The following is a 16,839-nucleotide window of genomic DNA, read 5'->3' as shown; positions in this document are numbered from 1 at the left end:
TTTGACTGACCAAAACTACCGTCAAACATAATTATCTAACAGTTGCTGTTTTATAGAGAAAGTCACTGCGGCATGAGTCACTATTGTGTTGACTGAGGCTCCTATCTAGGATCTGCTTGTGAGTAGATGTTCAGTCCAAGTCCAAGAGTGGCTTATGATTTTGCTTGTGGTGTGTGTGATGGTGGCAAGCTCGGGGTTGAGGGTCACATTTGCCTTTTCCAAGGAAGGAGAAATATGATCGATGACCTGACACCTCACTGTACGCCTGTCAATCAACTTTAATAAAGAATCAGTCCGTCAGATGGTGTGACCTTGACAGAACATAGCCCCGAGCCCTCTCTTGGCACCCACACAGAAAAATTCATCATGAGGGAGTATTACACCATGTATCGATTCAAACTGAGATTTTCTCTAAATAGCTTCAGTTGCAATCAGTACGCAGTTAGGTTAAGATCTGTTTTTCACTCGATACCACCAATTCAGTGGGGAATTTTTTTTATTCTTCAAAGGACCTTCTTCCTATTAAATGTAGGATAAGAATAGATGGTGGATTTTCTTAGTATCTTATTCCCCTTAAATATGTAGTATCTGGTCATTTAATCTGATATAAAATGCTTCTGTTCTCCCTCTGCAAATGTTTCACAGACACCCAGGGGACATTTCTAAATGCAGATCTATCTGGATGTCATTAAATATACATATGAAGCAACAACAAGAAAAGACAGAGAAATTCTGTCTTGGGGCTGTAATATAGTCAAGTTTGGGTATATTGGATATATTGCAGATGGCACATCCTGTTGGGGCACCGATTCTAACTTTCCCAGGCTGAGACCCAACTTAAGACGTCTATTCAGATGGTACTATTCAGACAGTTCCTGAACCCTGTGTGTCAGACACTGAACAGGAACTAATACACAAATGAGATTAAAAACCTTGACCTGTTCATAATGAGCACATCGCAGCATCACTAGCGGAGGTGGCTTGAGACCGAGAGAGGAATCCGAAGAGAATGAGAGAGTAAGTTCATGGTGAGTGGTGTGGTCAAAGGTCTTCGTTGTGCCATATGCGATATACAGTTGAAGTTAGTTGGGAAAAGAACTTTCAGGTAAAGTGAACTTCTCTAGTGGCTTATTGGAAGAGATGCCAGAGACATAGGGGGAATCATGAGCGTATGCATTCTATAAGTACATATGCAGGCATGCACACTTTCACACACAGACACCCTGTCCCCTACTCCTCTCTCTCTGCTCCCTCCCTCTCTCTCTATCGCTCTTTCTCGTTCTCTCTCTCCATCTCTCTCGCCTCTGTTCATTCAGACAGTCACTTTGCCAGGTCTGATGGAGAGCTTGGCGCTGATATTTGCTCTCTAGATTACGGAGCAATAAAGGAAGCCCGATTGAGCCATGGGTTTAGAGAAAATCAATCACTATGAATGCCAATCTAAAAATCTGGTGTCCGGCAGAGAATAGAAAAGACACCTTAAGGTCTGAAAGCAATGTATGTATTTTTCCCTTCCATCTTAAAACAAAAATCAGATGTATATTTTAGATTGACATCAGATTAATTTTACAATTCTGTTCAGCTCCTCTGTCAGCGTCAGGTCCCTCACTCAGCATGCAGGTTCAGTTGTCAGGTAGACAGATGGAGGCCTGTATTCATATTCATTCACAACAGAAGGCATGTCTTTCCTGGATTTACAGGTCTGTCTGTCAACTATAGCAGCAGCATGTGTCAGTGAGTCAATGAGGGGATTCAGACTCAGAGAAAAGAAAGCTTGTGTTTGAGCATCTCAAAATGAGTGGACATCCTAAAAATAGGAGGAAAAAGACAAATGGCGGCGTATGAGCAGGCTGGATGTCAGAATGACTGACAGAGAGATGATCACACAGTTTGTGACAGCAGGCGGTAGGGAGAACACTCTGGGCTGGATGTACAAAGGCTTGGCTTTGTTGAAACAGAGCATTCACAGCAGCTGCCCCTCTACTCTTTTTTTCCTGTTAGAACAAGGTGCCAGTTGTTCATCTAAAAGGCTTTGAACGAGGCCCATCTGTGGAGTCCTCCTGAAATGAGAGACACTCTTCTCCTGGTTGGAAGCACAGGCAAGTTTACCATCTCTCCATCCCTATGTGTCTAGCCTAAGTGTTTTAGAGCTACATAAAACAACAAAAATGGACTATACACGCAAACACACAAATATAGAGCTTTTGTTTTGTTGTTGATCTTGTGCAATATTACGAATCACGAACAGTAATTATGCCTCAAAGTATTTAAACATGATTCCAATCAAAGCATGGTCACGTTGCATCATAATACATTTACGCCGCCGCTGGGTATTCCACTGTGGGGTTGGAAATAAATCTAGTCATGAGAGGATTTTTTTGATTTTTTAATCTGTGAGAGAAAAATTAATCTATGCAAATGCACAAAAGCCAAGGGCTTCTGTTTAATAAATATGACATTCCAGATTCCCATTGTGAGGTGCTACCTGAGACTATACGATTTAGACTAGATGATGAAATGGCACTCGTGTTTGATTAACATTACTTAGTTGTTCTGTAGTGCCTACTGGTGTTACACGTAATGTTGTATGACCATAGGTGGGAAATGCCCCTTTCCTTGAGCTGAGGCATTTTTTAAAAGGATGACCAACTGCTAGTTGTTGGCCAGTTGATAATACTTTCTCTCACTCTCATTCTTTCACACAAGGCTCAATAACCTTACCCAGCTCTCCAGAGCCCACTCTCTCACCGCTGGCAGCAGAAAAAACTCTGAGGGGTAAATGTTTGAATACCTCAGGGACAGGGCCCTGGGTTTAGTTTAGTAATGGAAACACCTGTCATCTGGAGTTATCAATCTTTGGCAAATAGTTATGGGACAGACGCATGAGGAGCTAAATGCCTGTTTTCATAATTAGGCATTTAAAAGTTGATTATGTTTTAATATATGGCTGTCCCAGGCATAATGTGCTATGAGTCATCAGGCTGCAACAACATAGTGGAAGTTATCTTGCTCGCTTCAAACTGTTTTCCAAACACTATGTGATGCTTGTCCTTTGCTACCAACTTTCCATCACCATCGTGTCCCTTCTCTGTCAGTTACTGCAGTGGGAGCCCTATGTGTCCTGGTCTATAGTAGTGCACCACATAGGGCATAGGGTACCATTTGGTATGCAGCCTCATTGTGAGTCTTCCCTCGCCTTATTAGGCTCACTGTATTCACCAGAGGTCAGCAGAGGCGTCAGCCCAGGAAACGTACACGCACCAACAACACTTCCCCTCCTTAACACAATCAATATGGATAAATTGGTTACTTGAAATGTGTCAGCAGTGGTGGTCTGGCTCGCCAAAGGGCCGGATTGCTTGTATCAAAATCTCTTTACCCGTTTGGGCTCAGTGCACTGAGTCACCGGCGGCAACGATGTCAGTCGGTCTTCCTGCGCTGGAGACAGGCGGTGAAAGGTTCAGGCCGAGAATACCAATCCTCCAATCTCTCCCAGGCAAAGGTCAGTGGTGTTCCAAGAGCAGCACTGTCAGGCTCCAATAATAAGATCACGATGGTCCATGCCTCCACTATCCCCTCACCTCTCTATGAGCTGCCCGTCTATCCCTGTCTCTACTGACCTGAAACACATTAGGACAAATACACACTCAGCTGCGGATTGGCCAGGTTCCAACCATTCCCCTGCTCTTTCCCCTCCTCTCTATCTTCCTAATGTTTTCACAAACATTCAAGAGGATGGCAATAGAATAGACAGAGCAGTGAAGAAAGTCTTGATCATATTAGAGATCCCGGGAGAAAATGACATTCTGCTTTGATTGCGGTGAAATATGGAGGAAAATGAGTACACTATACATGGCTGTCACTGTGGGAGTGTGTATATATGTGTGAATGAGGCTAAATCGGTGAGCGTGCCATTGTGTATGTAGTGTAGGAGTGTGGGAGTGAGTGTGTGGGTGTGAGGCGGCTGTAGCACTAGGCAGTTGGGAGCCAATAAGACAGACATTGAGCCAGCCCAGGGGAATTCCATCAATCACAATCCCAGCAGTATGTCACCCCCCCACCCTGCCAGTCGGACAAGAACATAGATCTCCATTTTATACTATGACCTTTAAAGCACACATCCGTAAGAGCTCTCCGATATCATTGAGAGGCAATGCCATGGCGTGCAAGGTGGCACGTTTGATAAATAGGAAATAAATGCCTCCCTTGCATTCTTTGGGTTATGGGAAGGAGAAGCTGATGGCTAGCTCCTTTAGAGGGTTGACTTCAACTGTTCTGATATTCCTCTGCCATTGTCTGAGAGAAGGAGAGAAGACAGCCTTTGTAGCTGGGAAACCTTTGTTATTTTTTGCCTTATCTTGTTTTTACGCAATGGGTGAAGGGAAGAGAGGTGAATAGTAACTTGTATGAAGGAGATGAAGTGCTGGTTCAAGGCCTTGAGGTAATTATTTTTTTTTTTAAACATTTAGATCTACAGTCAGCCATTGTTACATTCGCCTTGGCACTTCTTGTGTAAGTAGAAGGCTAGTCACGCAACACAAAAATAACAATCACAGTGGTGGGTGTAAACAATTTTGTGTTAGTGAGTCCAAGGGCAATATTTGAAAAGACAACTTCCCTGCCTCTGCAGAGCATTTGGGGGGGCTGAAAATGTGTTAATATTTTTGCAAAATAGATTACTCCACCCAGAAGAGAGGTCTGAGGACATTAGTCCTCACCTCCAGCGAGCCAAGGAGAAGAAAAAGGAATAGTCTCATAATCTATCGCCAATTTACAGTACCAAAGGAAGATGAATCGCTCGTATTGAGTCTAACGAGACTTATCATGCATTCTGAATAGCTGTGGATACCAGAGGGCATTCTAAGAGAACATAACCATCTGTTGTGTGTGTGTGTGTGTGTGTGTGTGTGTGTGTGTGTGTGTGTGTGTGTGTGTGTGTGTGTGTGTGTTGTCTTCCCCCAAGTCCCACTGGTTAGAGAGACAAAGAGAATAGGGGAGGAGACAGGGTTGTGAGATGGTGTGGATAGTGACTCCCATTCTCCATGGAGCTGCTGGATCAGAGAAAGATGCCCACGCAAAGACGTTTCTTCATGTCTGGTAGACAGCTCAGTGACTAAAACTCAATGAAATCAACACAACATGGGTGTCAGTTACTGAGATGAGGTACTTAGCCAAAAAGACAGTGCAAGAATACATTACCTTCCCACTGGGCACAGATGTCTTTCCACATCTATTCCATGTTGGTTCAACGTAATTTTATTGAAATGATGTAGAAACAACATTGATTCAACCAGTGGGTGCCCATTGGGTAGTGCCTCGAAGGTGTCGCATATATATCTAAATTCCAAAATGCTAGTTCATTTTTGACCTGTAGAAAATAAAATGTTAAACTAAGCTCATGAGGCATTTCTAAGTTATATTCTTTAAGAATCAATGACTATTGATAATTCATTTAAAAGTCCAGAAATGGATGTATCAATCTCAGATTGCCTTTTTAATAACCTAGGGGAGAGTAGGCTAAATTTAGATTTTTTTAATATCCAGCATCACTCCGTCAAGGGAAATATAGTATTCTTTCTAACAAAGATATTTACAGATATTTCAGGATCTTGTGTATCCCTGGAAATAATCAGAGTTCATGTAAACATTCCAGTTTTGAAAACTGGGTTGTCCAAAAAATGTGATCTGTTGGCACAACTTACCCCGGGTGTGGGGTAAGTTGGGCCGCGGGACAGGGTAAGTTACATCTAGACGTTCCGCTAGCGGAACACCTGCTCCATTATCCAATGATGGGCGTGGCGCGAAATACAAACTCCTCTAAAATACAAAAACTTCAATTTTTCAAACATATGACTATTTCACAGCATTTTAAAGATAAGACTCTCCTTTATCTAACCACACTGTCCGATTTCAAAAAGGCTTTACAACGAAAGCAAAACATTAGATTATGTCAGCAGAGTACCAAGCCAGAAATAATCAGACACCCATTTTTCAAGCTAGCATATAATGTCACAAAAACCTAGAAGACAGCTAAATGCAACACTAACCTTTGATGATCTTCATCAGATGACAACCCTAGGACATTATGTTATACAATACATGCATGTTTTGTTCAATCAAGTTCATATTTATATCAAAAACCAGCTTTTTACATTAGCATGTGACGTTCAGAACTAGCAAACTTCCGGGGAATTCGCTAACATTTTACTAAATTACTCACGATAAACGTTCACAAAAAGCATAACAATTATTTTAAGAATTATAGATACAGACCTCCTCTATGCACTCGATATGTCCGATTTTAAAATAGCTTTTTGGTGAAAGCACATTTTGCAATATTCTAAGTACATAGCCCAGGCATCACGGGCTAGCTATTTAGACACCCGGCAAGTTTAGCACTCACCAATATCAGCTTTACTATTATAAAAGTTTCATTACCTTTTGTTGTCTTCGTCAGAATGCACTCCCAGGACTGCTACTTCAATAACAAATGTTGGTTTGGTCCAAAATAATCCATCGTTATATCCGAATAGTGGCGTTTTGTTCGTGCGTCCCAGACACTATCTGAAATGGTAAATCAGGGTCGTGCGGTCGTGCGGTTTTTGCCTGCCAAATGAGTTCTGTTATACTCACAGACACCATTCAAACAGTTTTAGAAACTTTGGAGTGTTTTCTATCCATATGTAATAAGTATATGCATATTCTAGTTACTGGGTAGGAGTGGTAACCAGATTAAATCGGGTATGTTTTTTATCCAGCCGTGAAAATACTGCCCCCTAGCCATAACAGGTTTTAAGCTTCCTACAAATTTCTGTACTGAATTAAATATTACCATTACCTTTTTAAAAACATGTCTATCCGTATTTCCCAAACATTTCAACACAATCAAAATCCCTTTATTGTCTTTTAATAATTCTAAGCATATTTTAACACAGGCTTAACACCTAACAAACTCTTTGTACTTTATGTCCCAGGCATAATGTAAGGCATTATGCCTGGGAAGAAAACACTTCAATTTGCTCAACTTGCCATTGGCTCAACCATTGGATCAACTTACCCCTTGGCCATTGGCTCAACTTACCCCAAAGCAAACATTTTGACTATATTATCCCACACAGCTATGAGGATGCACTTTCATGCTATGTTTAGGACCTCCAATTGAAGCTTAAAGAGACCCCAAATGATGTATAGAACAATCTTTAATTATCTACTTTGGTTTAGATACAAGCATAATGAAACCTCGAACGCATTACATTCATTTGACTTCGCAAAAAAAAAAATGGGGGGACCTAACTTGCTTACCATTTTTTCCATGTGGTTTCTTCTTGCACAGACTCCATGAAATGATGACCTCTTCATAAATATTTGGTCAAATGATTAATTTTGTGTATGGTTTCCTAGAAACAAGGGTGGCTCAACTTATCCCTTTGCCCAACTTACTTCATTTTTTGACTTACAGTATTACATGAAAGGACACTGAAGCATTTTGAATTTATTATTAGATTTTGTTGTGTCTGTTTGTTCTACTACGTGTCATGAGGAGCAGCGTCTCACTTTGAAGTTGCAGGTGTACAGTTTGGGCAGTGAGTAAGCACTTCAATTCAAAACACCCTAATCGAAATTACCTTTAAAATCAAGGCAATCACCAATATCTTTCATTATGAATTATTTATTTAAAAAATATTTTTAAAGCTCCACTTGGGCAGTGAGCAAGAATTAGAAAGTTAAAATAAGACATAGTTTGCCCACCATCTAAACCAGTGGTTCCCAAACTTTTTATAGTCCTGTACCCCTTCAAACATTCAACCTCCAGCTGCGTATCCCCTCTAGCACCAGGGTCAGCGCACTCTCAAATGTTGTTTTTTGCCATCGTTGTAAGCCTGCCACACACACACTTTACGATACATTTATTAAACATAAGAATGAGTGTCAGTTTTTGTTACAACTCGGCTCATGGGAAGTGACAAAGAGCTCTTATACGACCAGGGCACAAATAATTATATAATAATCAATAATCAATCATTTTGCTCTTTATTTAACCATCTTACATATAAAACCTTATTTGTTCATCGAAATGTGTGAATAACTCACCACAGGTTAATGAGAAGGGTGTGCTTGAAAGGATGCACATAACTCTGCAATGTTGGGTTGTATTGGAGAGAGTCTCAGTCTTAAATCATTTTCCACACAGTCTGTCCCTGTATTTAGTTTTCATGCTGGTGAGGGCCGAGAATCCACTCTCACATAGGTACGTGGTTGCAAAGGGCATCAGTGTCTTAACAGCGCAATTTGTCAAGGCAGGATACTCTGAGCGCAGCCCAATCCAGAAATCTGGCAGTGGCTTCTGATTAAATTCAATTTTCACAGAACCGCTTGTTGCAATTTCGATGAGGCTCTCTTGTTCAGATATCGGTAAGTGGACTGGAGGCAGGGCATGAAAGGGATAACGAATCCAGTTGTTTGTGTCATCCGTTCCGGGAAAGTACCTGCGTAATTGCATACCCAATTTACTCAGGTGCTTCGCTATATCACATTTGACATTGCCCGTAAGCTTGAGTTCATTTCCTGTGTGTTGTCCTTGTTAATGCAGACAGAGAAGAGCTCCAACTTCTTAATCATAGCCTCAATTTTGTCTCAAACATTGAATATAGTTGCGAAGAGTCCCTGTAATCCTAGATTCAGATCATTCAGGTGAGAAAAAAACTTTGCCCAGATAGGCCAGTCGTATGAGTGTAATGGGTGTCGTGTGTGGAGGACCAAGACGCAACAGGGAAGTGTATACTCATCTTCTTTTTAATATTGAAGAAGGTGAAACACGTATACAATTACGAAAACGACACTAACAGTTCTGTCAGGTGAAGAACACAAAACAGAATACAACTACCCACAATCCACAATACATACAAACCCCTAATTATAGGACCTTCAATCAGAAGCATCGATAAACAGCTGCATCCAATTGAAGGCCCCAATCCCAAAACAAGCATAGAAACAGAGTGACTAGAATAAACATAGAAAATGCCCTAACATAAAACATATACCAAAACTCTAGACCACTCTAAACAAACACCCCTTGTCTATACACATAGACTAACCATCCCCGAAACATATAAACAAAATACCTCCCTGCCACGTCCTGACTATACTAAACACTAACAAATAACACCTTTACAGGTCAGAACGTGACAATGAGAAACTTGTCAATATGCAAGTGGTCAGACAAGTGAAAATTATGGTCAGTAAATAAAACTTTAAGCTCGTCTCTTAATTTAAAAAAAACGTGTGTATACTTTGCCCCTTGATAACCAGCGCACTTCTGTATGTTGTAAAAGCGTTACATGGTCTCTGCCCATATCATTGCATAGTGCAGAAAATACACAAGAGTTCAGGGGCCTTGCTTTAACAAAGTTAACCATTTTCACTGTAGTATCCAAAACGTCTTTTAAGCTGTCAGGCATTCCCTTGGCAGCAAGAGCCTCTCGGTGGATGCTGCAGTGTACCAAAGTGGCGTCTGGAGCAACTGCTTGCATGCGCGTTACCACTCCACTATGTCTCCCTGTCATGGCTTTTGAGCCATCAGTACAGATACCAACACATCTTGACCACCAAAGTCCATTTGATGTCACAAAGCTGTCCAGTACTTAAAACATATCCTCTCCTGTTGTCCTGGTTTCCAGTGGTTTGCAGAAGAGGATGTCTTCCTTAATTGACCACCCATAAACGTAACGGAGATATACCAGGAGCTGTGCCAGGCCCGCCACGTCTGTTGACTCATCCAGCTGTAACGCATAGAATTCACCGGCTTGTATGCGAAGCAGTAATTGTTTCAACACATCTCCTGCTATGTCACTGATGCGTCGTAAAACAGTGTTATTTGATGAAGGCATTGTCTATGTAGTTTTTTTCTGCCTTTTTCCCCAGCATTGTCCCAGCCACATCCACAGCAGCAGAAATAATTAAGTCCTCCACAATGGTATGGGACTTGCCTGTCCTAGCCACTCGGTAGCTCACCATATAAGATGCTTCTAGCCACTTCTTATTAATGGTATCTGTTGCTTTTATACATGTCTTACTACTCAAAAGTCGTCTTAATTCACGCTCAAAGAACTCCCGTTGCTTATTTTTCAAATTGGCATGTTTTGTTTCTAAATGTCTGTGCAAGAGTGAATGTTTCATCGAGTTGTGAGAGTACTTTTGCACATACTGTATAACACACCGTGGCTGAGGAAAGGCACTACTCCCAATATAAATGAACTCCAAATCAATGTAGTTCCAAAGTCCCTGTCTGTTGTTCGGTGCTTTCCCGGTTAAGGGAGCAGTAGCTCTTCGGCTGCATCAGATTCACAACTGTCAGTGTCCATGCTAGCTGGGCTAACAACAAATGTAGAATTACTGATGCTAGCATTGGAGGTGCTCGTGGAAGCAGAACAACTTGTGTCGTTGACAGGTGCAGGTGTAGTACTGTTGGTAGTAGCAGTACTACCAGTAGAGCTGGTATGTGTCTCTATGAACGCGGGCCTTACTTTTTTTAACCATTTATCAAATTAGAGCAAACGGAGTGAGCAGCAGCTACGTTTGGCAATATACGGACTGTTAGTGGAATTCCCACGAGAGAGTAATGGTTAATGTGATTGATGGTTAATTATTTGACTAGGCTACCTGTATTTGACATTGTGTTGTTATTTCGCTGAACACTAGATGGTTTAATTTTATTTTTGGCAGTGAAATGAGGCTACTCATGCTTGAAAAAAAAATCACCCAAATGTATAACAACGTTGGAAAATATAAATGGACTGTTTGAAAATGTGAAACAAAAAAAAGTTATAAAAATAAAATGTTTTAATGTGAATCACATATTTATTTGGCGTACCTCTGACGGCATTGCGCGTAACCCAGTTTGGGAATACCTGATCTAAACCATCTAAGTGCAGACAAATGCGTCAGTGCACATCTCCATTCTAAAATCCATGCTTGTTTGAAGTCACTAAGAAAAGTTGGGCAAATTAAAGGCCGCTGCCAACTCATAACTACGCCCACCAAAAGACAACGTCGGCCATTTTTAAAGTTCTCCTATGATTGATGAGGAGAGAGCAGGCTGAAAGTAATTAGTGGGTGTGTCGGCTCAGGTCAGGGAGGCCAGCAGGGAGAGCAGAGAAAGAGGAGACAGTGAGGGCTGTAAGAGACTGGCACTGTGGACACTTTGGGGAGAAAAACAGTGATGAGGAGATTTACACATCCAGCAATGGTTTACACATCCAGCAATGCCCTCAGAACAGGCTCTATTCGTCGGGGCATGGACTCTACAAAGTGTTGAAAGTGTTCCACAGGGATGCTGGCACATGTTGACTCCAATGCTTCCCACAGTTGTGTCAAGTTGGCTGGATGTCCTTTGGGTGGTGGACCATTCTTGATACACTTGGGAATTTGTTGAGCATGAAAAACCCAGCGCTGCAGCTTTTGACACAAACTAGTGCGCCTGGCACGTACTACCATACCCCGTTCAAAGGCACTTCATTTTTTTGGCTTGCCCATTCACCCTCTGAATAATACACCTACACAATCCAAGTCTCAATTGTCTCAAGGCTTCAAAATCCTTCTTTAACCTGTCTCCCCCCCTTCATCTACACTGATTGAAGTGGATTTAACAAGTGACATCATTAAGGGATCATAGCTTTCACCTGGATTCACCTGGTCTATGTAAAGAGCAGGTGTTCATAATGTTTAGTTATTTTCCAGCCCCTCAGTGAGCAGTGTCCTGGACCTAGAGGATTTGCCATTAAAACGAATGAAGACCTGCAGTGAAAAGATGCCAATGCTCTTGTCGCAGATATAAAAAGAGTAAATTGTAAATGTCCACCAAAACCAATAGACACTTTTGCTTTTGACTGAAAAATATTAATATGAAGTAAAGTGACACTTCTTTCATATTCACATAAATAAACCAAAACAAAAATTGTGAGAATGTTCAACTGGACAGTAATCCTTACATTCGTAGCTAAGTTGAAATATTAATGCTAACGAAGCAATCATGGCTGCCATGATTTTTTTTGTTTTCAATTGTTCTTCTCCTGTCACTTGAAAAAGAAAGTCGGTGGCATCTGCAGAACAATCAGTCAGAGCCCTAGCCCTTATGCAATGAGAGGGGCTGTTTCTCACCCAAGATTAATTAGTTTCACCTTTAATGGTGAGCGGTCGTGATGGAAACAGACCCTTCTATTATCTGTCTCAGGCCAAGCCGGTACATCCTGAGTTAAGAGAGCGGAAGGGTTCACTCACAGCGCTCCGCAGAAATGTTAACTCATTACATGGGCTTAATTACTGGCTTCAGTTCAAAGCCTCATTTTGCTGCTTGTCGCAAGTTATTTCCTTACATTGTTTAAAATTGCATTATGGACAACCAACTGTCACGGATTGTTACATACCAGTATGACAGTTGACAACACATAATGTATGTTGATGGGAAATGTCCATTTTGGTTTCAGATCCTGAAAACCATTTATCAACCAAAAAAATGCACCCTACCAAAATAACACAGATAACAAAAAGAGATGAGGTAAATGGCTCAAATTTCAACTCAGGGTCATCTCATTGAACTGTGATGACAGCCAAAGGCCAACATAAGAGATGCCCAGTGGATCTCCCCCCCCACCCCCATAATCTGCAAAGCGGTGTGGAATATTGGTCAGTTCAGTGTTCCACTCGGCTCCATCATCATAGATCACTGACACAAATTACACCCACATTGTACCTGATATTAATGCACAAATTACACAGTTTCTTTTCAATCATTTTGAGCTGGATACCCTGAAGCCTCTGTCAGGCCCAAAAAGACTTCTCTTTGTTGTTTCTGCAATCATTCTACAACTCTATAGCCCTCCTATACCACCCCGTCCCTGACAGCTCACAAATCCACTACTAAACAGGTCCGGCAGTGAGCAGATGATCCAAGACAAATCGCCAAATGATGTACAGGACTGTGTTTAGTGTTTAAGGGAATAATGCCAACTCAAGGAAATCCTACCGAAATGAGAACTGTTGGAAAGTGATGGATTGTTGTGGATGGTTGGGGAAAAGAAAGAAAGAAACATTTTTGAGGTAAAATGCCTCAGAGGGCGAACAAGGAAACAAGAAATCCACTGCCCTGAGACCCTATTTCCGTGGTAATCACAACAGGGGAGCTGATGTGTCCTCCTGGTAGACAGCGTAGCCTTGGAGAGCGACAGGTCTGTGACAGGCTGGGACACACAGGGCTCAGTGAGTCAGTGATATGGGACAGGGATGACACCAACACTTCAGCGGCTACTCTCCAGGGCTCTAAGGCTCTATTTTAGAGAGAACCCACTGAAGAGGAAACTGACAGAGGGAGAGAGAGAGAGATAAAGAGAGAAAGAAAGTGGAAGGCTTACTCTGTAAAAAGGCTTATTTTTTTAACTAGGCAAGTCAGTGGGTAAACTGCCTTGTTCAGGGGCAGCGTGACAGATTTTTACCTTGTCAGCTCAGGGATTCTATCTCACAACCTTTCGGTTACAGGCCCAACGCTCTACCCACTAGGCTACTATGCTCTCTCTAATTCTCTCTTTCTTTTTTCTCTCTCTCAGAGGACCTGAGCCCTAGGACCATGCCTCAGGACTACCTTGCATGATGACTCCTTGCTGTCCCCAGTCCACCTGGCCGTGCTGCTGCTCCAGTTTCAACTGTTCTGCCTGCGGCTATGGAACACTGACCTGTTCACTGGACGTGCTACCTGTCCCAGACCTGCTGTTTTCAACTTTCTAGAGACAGCAGGAGTGGTAGAGATACTCTCAATGATCAGCTATGAAAAGCCAACTGACATTTACTCCTGAGGTGCTGACCTGTTGTACACCCTCGACAACTACTGTGATTATTATTGTTTGACCATGCTGGTCATTTATGAACATTTGAACATCTTGGCCATGTTCTGTTATAATCTCCACCCGGCACAGCCAGAAGAGGACTGGCCACCCCTCATAGCCTGGTTCCTCTCTAGGTTTCTTCCTAGGTTTTGGCCTTTCTAGGGAGTTTTTCCTAGCCACCGTGCTTCTACACCTGCATTGCTTGCTGTTTGGGGTTTTAGGCTGGGTTTCTGTACAGCACTTTGAGATATCAGCTGATGTAAGAAGGGCTATATAAATACATTTGATTTGATTTGATTTGGAGAGTCAAAGTAATTATCAAATGTTTATTAGAGAGGTAGCTAGATGACAACAACAGCTTTTATCTATCAATTTGCACTGTACTGTACAGTCAGTTCATACACAGTTACATCAGCAAGCCATGCTGATCACATTATCACAAATAATTTGCCATGAATGAATTACAGATTATGATGACTTGAATGTAAATGACAAATCATTAGATAAATTAATATTGGCACCAATAAACCTAGGAGTACAAGTTCTCCAAAGCTACCCATCATATTACAGGCTCAGTCCCATAGGCTATATGTTGATTGATGGTTATCATATCCACAAACTATTGAGTGCAAAATCCCCATCAGGCGATGGTTCTAGAGGAATACAATCAAATTCATTTCAGGGCACAGGCATCATTACAGTAAAAGCTCTGAATGATGTTAGCATCAAAACTATACTTTTATTCATACATTTTCCTCAAAGTTATGTCACACCAGGGAGCTCACCAGGGAGTTCTAGAATGCTTAAAGGGGCAATCTGGGATTGGTAAATATGTTTTTGGACTTTTAAATGTAACTTATAAATGCCTCATGAGCTTAGTTAAAGTAGCTGGGTGACCTCTTTGGTGTTGTTTGAATCCTAGATTGCCACTTTAAATGTTGTGTTTTTTTTACCATTTATCAGTCATACCAAATATCTTCAGGACAAGCAACACCAGCCTCTGGCAAAATTTGCTTTTACCTTTTCACTTTTTTTTTGCACTGAAAGAGCACTCATAAAATGTGTGATCTAGTAACAAGGAAAAAAATACTTTATAACATGTTCCCTTTGGTGAGTAAAGGGAGCGGATATTTACATGTTTCCACCAGCCTCCTCACTCAGGGGAATACTTTCCAGCCTCTAATGTCTGGCACATTCACAAATGTGTCCGGGAATAATAGGACATGTTCAATCACACAAGGAGAGTGATGGACAGATAATGTACTGTACAAGCCTCTCCCTCCCTCCTGCTCGCTCTCTCTCTCTTTCTATCTCTCTGTTCTAATTACACTGGTAACCTGTTTATAATAGCAATAAGTGACCTCTGGGGTATGTGATATATATGGCCTTAAAACATCCCTTAGTCGTGGTATATTGGCCATACACCACACCTCATTGGGCCTTATTGCTTAATTATACCACAGCGTTGTTGAATACTCATTTCTCATTGGCTAGACTGGCATTCTAAAAGATATCGGGACACCTTGCAAGCATGACACAATATGCGCCTACACATGCAGACCATACTTGCTACAAAGTTACAGAAAGCTAAACCAACAACTACACAAACTGAAATTGGATACATTGTAAACCCAGGTCCAACAAGGAAAAAACTCTAGCATTTTGTTTTTGCATAGACATATTTTTTTGGAGCATCTGATGACCTAACATGGTGAGTGATGAACATGAATTTCTCCTGTCCCCTAAAGCTGTCAAATCCTCCCACATGTTTCTAGTTTCACCAGCTGTTTTCAGCAACTGATATTTTTTTATTCGGTTGTCATATTGGCAGATTTGCTAGCAACAAACTATTTAGCTAGCTTCTAGCCTAGTGTTTGATATGCAATGCAATCTCCTCGTAATTAACAGTCAGTGTTGATGAGTGTCCTGACGAGAATGCAAACTTTTTTAACTATGCCATATAACTATGCTATATGTATATGAGGTGGGATGGAAACCTGCCGAGCCAACCGAGGCAAGGAAACCTCTCGAGCCAGCCAGGGCGTGGAAGCCCGACGGGCTGGCTGGCTTAGGCATCCCTGGTTCCATTGGCGGCGGAATCCACCTCGACGTCACTAACAAAACAAAAAACTCCTGGACCGGCTGGGTGAACAAGAACTGATGATCCGGCTGAGGCCTGATGTGGGATGGGCGCCATCCAAGCCAACCGGGGCAAGGACACCTCTCGAGCCAGCTTGGGTGTGGAAGCCCGACGAGCTGGCTAGGCACCCCCGGTTCCATCGGCGGCGACCCAGAGCCGATGTCACCACCAACCGGAACGCCTGTACTCCCTGATGCTTCGTATGTTGGCTGCTGCATTCTGTCACATGGGATGACGCTGGAGAGACGAAGCACATACCGGGAGTCAAACATTTAATAAGGAACGGACATGGAACGAGACAGGAACAGCATCAGCAAATGAGTAATACAGACAAAAAACTATTAATGCAGCAGCAGGGAACAGAGCAAGGGAACTGACAAATATAGGGGAGGAAATAAACAGGTCATGAATGAGTCCAGGTGAGTCCAATATCGCTGATGCACGTGACAAGGGAATGCAGGTGTACGTAATAGATGGCAGAAGTGCATAATGAAGGGCAGGGGGGAGGGGGGGACAGACATGACAAGCAAAGCATGTCCAGAGTGCATAACAGGAGACTCAACAGTCACATGGAATTTTACTGCGGTCATGACTCATGACTGCCGGTGTGGCGGTAGTACAGTCACCACAATAGCCCTAGTCGTGACTGTGTTAGCCAGAGCTAGCTGGCTAGCTAGCAAGCAAGGGATAAGAACATTGCAAGTGAGCATGGCAACAGACCTTAATTGATGTTCTCCGTCCCGCATGCGGGATCAACATCCAGTGTAAAATCATTTAGTCATATTCATAACCGAACAATAGAAAAATTTCATTTTTTTTTTTTTT

Source organism: Salmo salar, chromosome ssa19 (genome assembly GCF_905237065.1).
Source record: "Salmo salar chromosome ssa19, Ssal_v3.1, whole genome shotgun sequence".
Lineage (NCBI taxonomy): Eukaryota > Metazoa > Chordata > Actinopteri > Salmoniformes > Salmonidae > Salmo > Salmo salar.
The sequence above is the reverse complement of the archived record's forward strand: the minus strand, read 5'-3'. Positions refer to the sequence as shown.